General features: G+C 33.7%; 1 protein-coding gene and 1 long non-coding RNA gene across 5 annotated transcripts in view; both read right to left on the reverse strand.

Moving 5' to 3' along the window:
• LOC311299515 (four and a half LIM domains protein 3-like) overlaps positions 1-13,057 on the reverse strand; it is a gene marked incomplete at its 5' end in the record, with an annotated part of 138,301 nt that overhangs the window by 26,418 nt on the left and 98,826 nt on the right. The gene's annotated exons all lie outside the window — the stretch shown is intronic.
• LOC311299525 lies at positions 431-4,850 on the reverse strand. 4 transcript variants are annotated; one of them, XR_014629144.1, is made up of 5 exons: positions 3,454-4,850; positions 2,623-2,724; positions 1,771-1,893; positions 1,517-1,613; positions 431-843 (listed from the first exon to the last, which is right to left on the reverse strand). It is a non-coding gene; the product is annotated as an uncharacterized lncRNA (long non-coding RNA). The 4 variants fall into 4 exon arrangements; XR_014629145.1 differs by having other exon boundaries at positions 1,501-1,613; XR_014629146.1 differs by having other exon boundaries at positions 1,517-1,666.

The following is a 13,057-nucleotide window of genomic DNA, read 5'->3' on the forward strand; positions in this document are numbered from 1 at the left end:
TTGCTGCTTATATGCCTGACATCAGTGATATATGCTTTCATTCGAAAAGCAGTTGTAGATGTACTAGAATGATCAACATGGATCATCTTCAATTAAGCGTTAAGTATTTATAGCAAGATAGCCCACTGTAGCCTCTTGTTATTCACATAGCTTCCTTTTATTTCACTGCAAACTGGCATGCATGCAAGTACGTGCAACTTTTGTTGCATTGTTGTCCCAGATATCATTAACCAGATCTAAATGTTTTTATGTCCCAAGTAAAAGAATCATGGTCATTAATTATATGTAGTAATTTATAAGTTATTAATTATATGTAGGCCTAGTTATTTTTTAATTAATTAAACTAAAGAAATAAGAAATTTAAATTTCTCAAATAAAAATGTCTATTTACTGTACCAAACACCACTTTCAATACACAATAGTCACCATACTTTATTAAACAACACTTTATTGGAGGACAAAGCATAAAGTTAATAAAGTAGCATAAAGACAAATGAGATTCAAGATAAATAAAAATGTGTCTTCAAAAATACATTAACATCATAATAGTCCATTCACAGCTGCTGAAGCCATAAAATTAGTGCCAGAGAATCATATTTAGTCACCTACAGAAAACAGATTTGATATTGTGTTGGAAAATAATGATTCATTATCACAGCTAAACTGGTTTCTTGTTCTTCCCTGTACGTCTCTATCGTGTTCATGTTCTTCTTCTTCGTCTAAACAGTTTGTTCAGTTGAAGAACAGAAGAACAGAATATGTGATCACTGGTGTGGTGTAGCTTTTTCTCAACCAGAGGAAGAAGTCTCAATATCCCATTGTCAGGCGTTCTCCAGTCCTGGTCTGAAAGTAAAACAGAAAACAGAAACCATTCAAATGAAGTTGTTTAATGGATAGTCGGGTCAGCTTATGTCCTGCGTTATTTAAAGCAGTGATGGTTTACTCTGGCCCTCAGCGTCCACTGTCCTGCAGATTTAGCTCCGACCACAAACCCTCCTGCCTATTGTCTAGAAATAAACCTGAAGACTTTGGTTACAATTTTCAGATGTGCTCGATTAGGGTTGGAGGTTAACTCTTAATTAACCTCAAAAAGTAGAATGCAAAGGGCCAGAGTTGCCTGTTCCTTACATAAATTTACAAAGCAGCAGTCAGTACATTATATAATATACACATTGAAGTATTATATATATTGTATATATATATATGTATATGTGTATATATAAAATATAATATTGGAGCACATAATATAAGCTAAGTACTGAACAAAAACAGTTTTACCCATATCAACAGCAACCTATTTTAAAAGATTTTTAAGAAAGGCATTGTCTCTTTTGAGCCTTTGCCAGTGATGCTTGATTTCTTTCCAGACAACATAATCTTCTGTCACTTGTTTCAAGAGCTTCACTTGGTCAAAAACCAAGTGAAAACCTGTACAATGTAAAATTGTCAACATCAAATTATGTACTACATTTTACAGCATTGTTTCAATTCAAGACATACCAATGGACTCACGCACCTTTCTGTCTTCTTTGGGCACCAGATGTTCCTTCCTTACCCGAAACAAAGGACTTATTCGATTAGCTTGCGTTGATATAAGGACTGGTATTCCTTCTCTGCTGTAAAACAAGAAAGTCTCGACTTACTCTATGTGCAATTACTATTGTTCCTGAAACATAAATTAAGACAGTATTAAATAAGTTAATTTACCATATGATTCAGGAGAGAACATTTGATGAGTAAATACTGATTGCAATATTCTAGAAACTTCACCTGGGAAGGGCTGATCACGGCAAGATTCGCTGCGACTCACTAGTAGCTCTGGTAATGGTTGGCTCTTAAAAGAGCTGTTGAGTTTGATATTGTAGAGCTTTAAAAAAAAAGGACTAAGTAATCCTGCAAAACAGAAAGGAAGGTCATTTTAATACATTACTTGCAAATAGTCAGTTTATAACTGGTTAACTCTTTATGTTTTCTGTAAAGAGTGTTGCATAATTAAATGCTAAAAGCATTTTTATGTTATAAGTTCACTGATATGTGGGCATTTCTATGAATAAAAGTATGTCTTTAATAGCAAGCAATAATCATATGAAAATGATTTACATGCAAACGGGACAGTTATCAGCAGTGTAACTGTTCTGATTATGACAAAATAATCGAGTATCTGATGTCATGTGACAAGTCAAATAAGCTTTTCCACTCTTGCAAACAGAGGTAGGTTATGAGGTGTGGGGAGACATCATGTATCACTGGAACATAAACAGACGGGGACCAATTTGCAATTAATATAAACTTTCTGACAGTGTGTGTGACATCCGACAACTTTCCAAGAAGTGGCGCAACTGATTTACAAATATCGCGATAAATATGTACAGGAATTGAGGCAGTAGCCAATGACAGCACTAGGAGTAAAAGCTGCAGGATTGTACGAGTATACAAATATACATATTTGTATACTCGTACAATCGAGTATCATACGAATTTGACAACTTATTAAATCTTGTGAATTATTAAGACTTTCAGACTATGTTTGTACTGATTGGGCTATGGGTTTTGTGAGAAAAGTTTTAAGAAACAACAAATGCTTGATAAAATGTTTGATTTAGGGTTAAAACCAAGACATACCATTGTGAATATTTGCCTTTGCAGCTTTCCGTCTCCTCCATTTACTTCTCCTCAAACAATAATGGGCCGACTGAGTCTGAAAGGCCCTTTTGGTCTTTTCAGCTGTAAAAAGAGAAAAGAAAATATCATTATGTATAATAAATAGGATTATTTAAAGGAAAAAGTACTGATTTACCTTACAAATATTGGATGTTACATTATAAAGCATTAAAAGCATGGCAAGTGTTGTGGTTAATATGCATTTACAACAAATATCACTTTAAAACTATCAATACAGAGATAAAAGCATGGTAAATTTTGTGATTACTGTCCTTTACTACACCAATCACAGTAAAACTAAGGTTACTGAGGTTTAAAGCATGGTAAGTTTTGTGGTTACTGTCCTTTTACCACACCCTATCACAGTAAAACTAGGGTTACTGTGGTAAAAGCATGGTAAGTGTTGTGGTTACTGTGCATTTACAATAAGTATCACATTAAAACTACCAATAGTGTGGTAAAAGCATGGTAAGTTTTGTGATTACTGTCTTTTTACTACACTTATCACAGTAAAACTAATGTTACTGTGGTAAAAGCATGGTAAGTGTTGTTTTTACTGTGCTTCTACTACAAATACAACTTTGGAACTAATTGTACTATTTTTAATCTGATATGAATATCTAGGCCTATAGCACGTCACGTGACAGGCAGTGTTTAATCACCCTATTTTGAATTAGAAAGCAATGAAACGCAAAGTCTCCGTGGAAATGGCAGATAAATATCGACAAACAGAAAAGACATTATATCACACATTATTAGGACAGCGTATTTAGGTATTTATTTACTACTTACCAACAGCTGACACACGTGAACTGATGCCAAATATCGCGATGTGTTCGGAACGAGACTTCTTCAGCGCGATTTCCTACTGATAAAATATCATTTAAAAAAAATCAATAAACAGCAAAGCAATCCAGCTTCCCTGGCAATAAGACAGAAATAATAACATAAAAAAAATACAACTTCAATACAATTAAAATATATTAAACAGCTTCTCTGCTGCAGCCGACAGGCAGAAATAATCGAGCTGTGATCACGAAAGACGAAAAATAACGAAATAAACGTGTCCGTGGCACGAATCAATAGATTAAATTACGTGACCATATCACGAACGTTGGAGTTATCCGTGGTCTCACCACAGACTCAATCCGTGCTCCTATCACAGATTTTAGATCTGACTATAGCCAAGCAAGCAATAGGTGTAAAACGCCATCAAACTGGATTTTATGATGACAGGACAAGACAAAATTGCAACACAGTCGACATAAAGCTTTCAAGTGTCTAAACAAGTGAGCAACATTACAACATCCAGTGAGTGAGGTCAGGTTGTTGAGGTCCGTGGTGCCATCACGGGACTTCAGTTAGGCTAACAAAATCAGACTGAATTTTTATGATGGCAGGACAATGCAATAGCTACAATAACAGAGAGGTTAAAGTCTTTATGGTATTTGGTGTTGGAAAAGAAATAAATACTTAAAATGTTGTGTTTCCAAATGAGAAAGCACGTCCGTTGAGTGAGATCTGTTCTCTGTCATTGAAACGGGTATCCGTGTGTGGACCACGGAAGATGAGTGTCATTGACTTGCGCGTTGGAGTTATCCGTGGTCTCACCACAGACTCAACCCGTGCTCCTATCACAGATTTTAGTTCTGACTATAGCCAAGCGAGCAATAGGTGTAAAACGCCATCAAACTGGATTTTATGATGACAGGACGAGACAAAATGTCAAGTTAATTACATGCCATTGCAACACAGTCGACATAAAGCTTATAAATTCCTAAACAAGCCAGCAACATTACAACGTCCACGAGTGAGGTCAGGTTGTTGAGGTCCGTGGTGCCATCACGGGACTTTGATTAGGCTAACTGAAACAAACCGAAATTTTATGATGACAGGACATTGCAATAGCTACAATAACAGTCAGGTTAACGTCATTATGGCATTTGATGTTGGAAAATAAACAAATACTTCAAATGTTGCGTTTCCAAATGAGAAAGCACGTCCGTTGAGTGACATCTGTACTCCGTCATTGAAACGGGTATCCGTGTGTGGACCACGGAAGGTCAGTGTCATTGACTTGCATTGGAGTAATATCCGTGGCAGCATCACGGAATTTGGGGCGATTCCGTGATGGCTCCACGGATTTTGAGTTAAGGGCCCGTGGACATTTCACGGAATCCTGTGAGACCAGGTTGCAACGAAAATATGAAACTCATTGTATCACAGACTAAAAAAATTAGGGGATTTTACATGATTTATTCAGGTAGATTCCATGAAAAAAGATCAAGCCAAAACTTATGAAACATATCATGTGTAATATTGTTACCCTTTTTTTAAGCTTTTTTTATTTTAATTTTTTATTTACAGTGTACATAACCGAGGCGTTATGAAGTGTGTGTGAATTACCCGTCTGTGCATCTCTCAAAAGTGTCTCTGATAGCGAAACTGAAATAACTAATAAATCTTATAAATAGTTGTTAAAAGTACAGTAAGTAAACATGTATAGATCAATTGATAAAAAAAATCATTAACAAATTAATTGACAAAAATAAATATACAGAATAATTTATTTTTATTTCATTTACAAATTATAACTTGCATAAAAATAAATAATGTTTATAGAACGATTTTGTTTCATTTACAAATTTGTATTTACATAACCAAAATTGTATTTCTACCAATCCAGAAGAACAGTCTGTCTATTCTCTCCCTGCTCTCCTCTCAACAAATATTTTATATTATATACAAATAATGCATCATGTTTCCTTCTGGAGCAATAGTGTATGTATGAACCTTGTATAATACTTGCGTATGAGTCCCTCAATTGTCCTCAGTGTAAAAAGATGGATCTCAAAACCACACAGTCAGTCACTGCTGGAAAGGGTTCAAATATGCAAAAAAATTTGCAAGAGAATTTCTGAAGAACTGCAAAGGTCTCATTAACAACCATCATAAAACATCACAACCATTGTGGATCATCCAGGTAACAAAGTATTAAGAATCAGTACATAAACTTCTGAGCTGGGTCATTTTTATAAATTCAGCCATTTTTTGTCTTTTGGACTATATGTAAACATCTTTTATTTAAAATATCTTGTATTGTATAAACTTTTGAGCACGGTCTGTATTGATAATTATAATAAACATGACAGATCAGAAGACCCTCAATAAAGAAGTTGCTCTGAATAAATGGCTAAAGTTCTTCTGATAGTTCAGTGTCTGTCTTGTCTTTGCTCTCAGAGGCGTCTGTACCCTGCTGGTGCTTCTCACACATGATGCACGTCACTATTTTACTTCTAAACTCTTCTTCCATAAATGTGAGCTTTTGATATCTGTTTATTTGTGTTGCATCTGTTGCTTTTTTAAATTCAGATTTCAATGTGTCTGTGTCTGATCAGGACCACAATGCCTAAGGTGAGGTAAATACAGCAACCAGAAAATTTCACTTCTGATTTGTGTAGAGAATGAAAATAGAATAAAAGTCTGCACCAGTATCTGATCTTCACTGTGCTTCTTTGTTTTGGATGCAAATTACAAAAGATCAGTTTGATGCACTTCACAGCCAGCATGGTTTCCCACTACTTTCCCTAAAAACAACACAGGTTGTGCACTTTGTGCCGTCCACTGGATTCAAGGTCTAATTTGTTTAAAGGTTTTTTTTTTATACGCTGACAGTTAAGAATTTTATTATTTTTTTAAAGTGAATAATAAGTCAAAATTCTTACATAAAACATCCATGAAACCTTTAAACTGCACAAAAGGTTATTTATAGTGGGAGGTTGTTAAGATTATTAACTCTTTCCTCGACATTGATGGAAATTTCCAGCTTTCTGTGTTTGCACATCTTCTGAAAGAGTTCTGAATCTCCCGATAAAAATACATATGAAGATGATGCAGAAACAAGTGATAGCATGTAATCAGATGCATATGTAATATAATGTGATCAACAACAATAAACAGCATATAAATCAAAACTGCCTAATGTTACTGAATGAAATGTTGAACCAGGAGTCCAGGATGAGCTGTAGGACTGTGAAGCTTTGAGGGTGTTGATGGACTTAATCTCTTCCACTCCAAAAACACTTTTTCTCAGCCTTTTGCTCAAAATGTTGTTTTTTTTTTAATGAAACTTACCCACATTCAATTGTTAATTAAAAAAAAAAAAAATAATAATAATCCATGAAGCTAGAATAAAACGTTTTGGGGTTTTGTTTGTTCTGTTTTTTTTTTTGTTTTTTTTTTAAAGCAGAGGGTCTGTTTCTTGTGATATATTGCATATTCAGATATTCATACAACAAAATATTCTGGGGCCATGAAATGATCAAAAATGCTGGCGGTGGCTGGTAACTTTCTTTTTTTTAACGCTGGTGAGAAAAAAGTCAAATGTTCTTCAAACTAAGAAAAAATTGGATCACTATAAGGTTCTTTGGAGAACAAAAATGCTTCTATGACATCACTGTCAAAACCCTCTTTGGGAACATTTCATTTTAAGAATGTATATATTTATACTACGTGTAATGCATCCTTATTACACTTGATTTCATATTCTACAGTTAAAGATTGTATATACTGAGACGGACTACACATAAATATTTTCTATAGGCCTGCATTAAGACTTCTTTGCAATCATTGATGACATTTTAGCAATCAAAATGTTGCTAAACAAAATATGCTAAACATTACTGTAAATATTATTGGTCGACATGAAAAATGAACCCATTTTTACTTCCATAACGCAGCATATTTCTGAGTGAAACTGAATGAAAGGCAAATTATTTATTTGTTTAGAAAAGTTACTTAAAAATGAGTGACCTAACAAACATTTTATTATAAGAATTAACAATATTTGCAGTACATAATGCCAAGTATAAGCTAGATTATAAGATAAAGCAGAAGTTAAATGCAGAGTAGAGAATTATAGGAAGTTCAGCTGATTATGGTTGTGGTTTAGTTCTCTAGAAGAGTGACTTCAGCATTGTTTGAAAGCGGTTTTATGTTGACCTTAAATAGTGTAATTCTCTGCTCTGAACTATAAGCGACTTACATCTGATCTCACTGTTAAAACTGTTAATTTTTTTCTCCATCTGTATTTTCTTTCCTCTAAAGTTAAAGTGACACACTGGATTGGTCTTAATGATTTGGACACTGAGGGACACTGGGTCTGGGTGAACAACAAATGATTCAGCAGAGTAAGAGCTTCATTTATGTTTAAAATACAACCTTTGCATGGAAAAACATCCAATAGTTGTATTTAGTTTTTTGCTTCTGCAGATTCTGGATAAAGCGAGAGAATGTCAGAGAGCCTGATAACTGGACTAAATTCTCTAATTCAAGATTTTGAATCTTGAATCAATTTTCTCTCTAAGAAAAGATTTGTGTGTGAAGCTGCAGCTGAACATTCATTATGTTTTCATCACTTTGAATTGAAAAAAAAAAGTGCATAGGACCAGTTCATTTGTAATACACAGTGTCTGGTTCTATGCATTTATTTCCATTCAAATGGAGTTAAATGACATACATGTTTTCAGTAATTCACTGATATACCATTAATACTGAAAACATATATGTCAGGTGCCAGACATGATTAAATATATTGCTGTCCATTTAAAATGAAGATACATTTGTAGTCTTTTTAAAATTAATAAATAAGATTTAGAGATGTGGTATGAATAAAACAAGCACTAATGTTTTAAACTGCAAGCTAGCACATTCGGTAACACTTTAGAATAAGGTTCCTTCGTTAATGAATAACTACAAAGGAACAAATGAGTAACACAATATTTACAATCTAGTAACTAATATTAACAAGAAACTCTGATTAATGAATTAGTAAGTAATAGCACACAGATGAAAGTGTTAGTTCACTATTAACTAATCAATAACTACTATTTATTTAATCCTTCCCAGAGAACTACTGAAAAAGTTTCATAATTCATGCAAAACTAATCAATAATGCAGGACAAATGTCTAGCACTACATTAACATTTTAACTGCTATTGTAAATTAAGGTTATTTACATTATCAATATGTAATATAACAGCAGACTTATGATTTGAGAAAGCTGTCAATAATATATATATATATATATATATATATATATATGTGTGTGTGTGTGTGTGTGTGTGTGTGTGTGTGTGTGTGTGTGTGTGTGTGTGTGTGTGAATATCTTGTGAATGATTAGAAGATTCTACACTTTAGGATTGGCTTTTCATTAGTAACTACTGTAAGAATCATGGTAACTAACTAGTAATGACTCAAGTGTTACTGCATACTTCTATGGGAATTACTATATAAAACTTCACCAAAAACCTCAAAAGCTTAAAATGACTTCAGTAACTAGTTAGTTACCATGATCTTCACTTTATAATACGGATCCAAATAATTAGTAATTCCCATAGAAGTATGCAGTAACACTTGAGTCATTACTAGTTAGTTACCATGATTCTTACAATAGTTACTAATGAAAAGCCAATCCTAAAGTGTAGAATCTTCTAATCATTCACAAGATATTCTCTCTCTCTCACACACACACACACACACACACACACACACACACACACACACACACACACACACACACACACACACACACACACACACACACACACACACACACACACACACACACACACACACACACACACACACACACACACACACACTCACACACACACATACATATATATGAGCTAGCTAATTATTGCTATATGACAGCATAGGCTTTTTACTGACAGCTTTCTCAAATCATAAGTCTGCTGTTATGCTATTACATATTGATAATGTAAATAACCTTGTATATTCGTTTACAATAGCAGTTAAAATTTTAATGTAGTGCTAGACATTTGTCCTGCATTAGTTATTGATTAGTTTTGCATGAATTATGAAACTTTTTCAGTAGTTCTCTGAGAAGCATTAGAAAAATAGTAGTTATTGATTAGTTAATAGTGAACTAATCTGTGTGCTATTACTTACTAATTCATTAATCAGAGTTTCTTGTTAGTTAATAGTAGTTACTAGATTGTTAATATTTTGCTACTCATTTGTTCCTGTGTAGTTATTCATTAACGAAGGAACCTTATTCTAAAGTGTTACCGCACATTCTCATATATCCAGTTCAGAATCACTGAATCAAATATATGATTTGTTTACTTTTTATGTTATCTTCAGTGAGAGTTTGTTGTAATATTTGTGCACTTCAGTATTATTATCATTTTTCAGTATTATTAAATATATTCTAAAATCTATTTTAAAAAAAGTATTTTAAAATTATTTTTGAAGGCTAAAATTCACACATTAAGTCAGTTTAAAAAAATTAAAATAAAAAACTTAAATGTTACTACAGGAACCTTCTTAAATACAACCTTGGGAATAAGTAAGTATAATATAGTCTCAGCAAAAAAGAAATGTCCCCTCACTTTCAAATGCTTTTTTTTCCCATCAAATTTATATATTTCATTTCAAAATACTGAGTCTCTGAACAAACAGGAGGGATCATGCAAGCTTCTTCATAACTACAATTACACCGAGAACTTTTTACCAATCTTATTTCTTTATTCTCTTGAATCCCTTTTAATCCTTTAATTATTCAGATCAATGCACTCACTTCTCTCTTCCAGCTAATTAGGTGCCAAGACCTATATATCTATAATCAAAAGTTGTAAGTGTTCTGCACTCTAAAATTATTTATTAAGTTAAAGCAGGAGATAAAAACTGATCCAAACGTTTCGCCTGTCTAAATATTAGTTGCTAGATGTGTTCTTCAGACTCATTACTTCATTATTTCCTGTCTGTATAAATATGAATGGCATTGTATGTGACTTCCTTATTCTGAACAAACTCGAGCAGAACTGAAGTCTCAGCGGACACATCTTCTGTCAGGCTCATGAAATGGATTCAATCTATGAAAATACTGATTTCAAACTTAAAACAGTTTCTTCAGATGAAAACCGATCTCAATACAAAGGTAAGGCTGGGAATATCATCAGTATGCATTAGAATTTCTATTTCTAAGATTTAGCACTGCAGTTACAGTGTAAGTTTTTTTATTTTTTTATGTTCATTCAACAATTACACATTTGTCAGATGTTTTTGTCCAAAGCGGCTTACACTGCATTCAGGGTATTTTATCCATTCATGTGTTCCCTGGGAATCAACTCTATCATTTAACCCTCATATTGTGTGTGGAGTCAATATGATCCCGATCGACTATTCCTTAGTTAAAATAACAGGATTCCCTTCATCTCAGCATAATATTTTGTGACTTTTTCTACATTATCTATACACACCAAGGTTATTATGGTTTTGCATTTTTAAATTAGTTTTTATTTTAATATCATTTTCAATTTTGCTTTCAATTTCAGTTTAGTTTTAGTTAGTTTCATTAATGGTTTTGTTAGTTTTATTTTGTAAACACATTTCTATTTAGTTTTTTATTTATTTAGCTCCAGTTTTAATTATAGTTTAGCAGAGCAAACAGAACACTTCCAGTGTAGACCAAAGCAAGACGTTTAATTTAAGCTAAATTTAAAGCAACACCATGGAGTTTTTCAACCTTCATAATATATTTCCAAGACCCTTGTGATGGTACATCGACTTACAATAGGTTGAATGACACGTCTGCCATAGCCTGACGGGGTCTGTATTGCTTTTACTGCATGGCACTATGGAACTTCGGGGTTCGGGTAGTAACCCGAGCACAAAAAGAACTACAAAATTCGACTGCTTTATGGGATACTTCACTTCACCACCAGCCACCACCCCACATTTCCTCAAATTCGGACGTGAGAGCCAAACTAGCGTTTGTTTGCCGGTTGGTAAAGCGTGTATGTTGTTGTCATGGCCGAAGCAGCAACGAAACCGAAGAAGGCAAAGTTTTTGTCGGAGGAGACTAGGAAGAGAAAAAGGGAGAGTGACAAAATCTTGCAAGTAGATAATACATGATTAGACGGACAAAATCATATTTTAGGCTTAGTAGCCTAATGACTGCAGGCTGATAGTCATGTTTGTTTATTTATTTTTCTGGTGAAAGTGTCTTGCCATAGGCTACTATAATGACGCTGGCTTGTAAACGTGAGATGTGCACTACGCGATCTTTTGGTGTTTGAAAAAAATAAAACCCATGAAATTATATTCATATGACATGCTGAAATATATTCCACTGTACCTGGGATGAAGACATTTCACACACAACGCAGGCAGTCTGCCCAAGACATGAGAACTCATTCTGCAGAGTTCGGGGTTATCGGCTTGTCAACAAATGCACGTGTATCCCCTGGTGTAACCATGACAGATTTTACAACAGTAGTAGAAGACAAAACTGTTTCCCAACTGTAGGGGGACCCCGAGAGCAAAACTTACATAGTGTTGCTTTAATGTTTGCACAGATTACAGTTAACTTTTGTGCACATCTTAATAATAAAAATAAAATAATCATATGAAATTGAACAAAGCACCAAATAAATACAACTAAAAAGTAAGTAAAAATTTCAGACAAATTCATATTAAAGATGAAATCTTGTTAAACATGCCTAGTTTACTTTTTTTCAGCTATAGCAGTATGAACACTGGTACATAAAAAAAAAAACAGCTCTATTCATCTGACTACAGCCAACACAACCTGCTGTGAAGACCGTGTGATTAAATAATGAAGTATCTATGCAGTGTGTGTGTGTGTGTGTGTGTGTGTGTGTGTGTGTGTGTGTGTGTGTGTGCGTGTGTGTGTGTGTGTTTTGTCCTGGTATTCCCTATTTTGGGGGAATGTCTCCACATGGATCATAATATTATTAGCAGTAAATGTTTTGTAAAAAACAAAGACAATGACAGAACCTTTCAGCCTGTCAACCTTCATGAAATATGACATATCAAACCAGTGTTTCCCATAGGTTGAGAATTTACTTGTGGTGGGCAGGGTGGTGTGGCGCGACGCTTATTGAGTGGGTCCAGAATAAACTAGTCAAACAAAGGTTTATGAACTCTGTTTATTACATCACTGAAAAAAGGATTCGTTGAATTTAATTAAAAAAAAAAGATCGTAAGTGGTTGCACACAATTGATTTTAGCTACATTTAAACAAATGCATTAAGTTGAACTTAATCAATTTGAGGTCAACTTAATGCATTTGTTTAAATGTAGCTAAAATCAATTGTGTGCAACCACTTATGATAAAAAAAATATTAAATTCAACGAATCATTTTTTTTCAGCAGAAAATACTCAATACCATTAACAAATAATTTAGAAATACTGTAGGAATTCATATTACGCATAAATTTATATTTGTAAAATTTTACTACGCATGAACAAATATTTTCATAATGAAATCTTCAGATTTCCAAAACTATTTACAAAGTTGACCGTTTCTGTCTGAGCAATACATTTTTCTCTGCTTTGAAAAAAAAA

The sequence above is a fragment of the Rutilus rutilus genome, assembly GCF_951802725.1.
Source record: "Rutilus rutilus genome assembly, chromosome: 11".
Taxonomy (NCBI): domain Eukaryota; kingdom Metazoa; phylum Chordata; class Actinopteri; order Cypriniformes; family Leuciscidae; genus Rutilus; species Rutilus rutilus.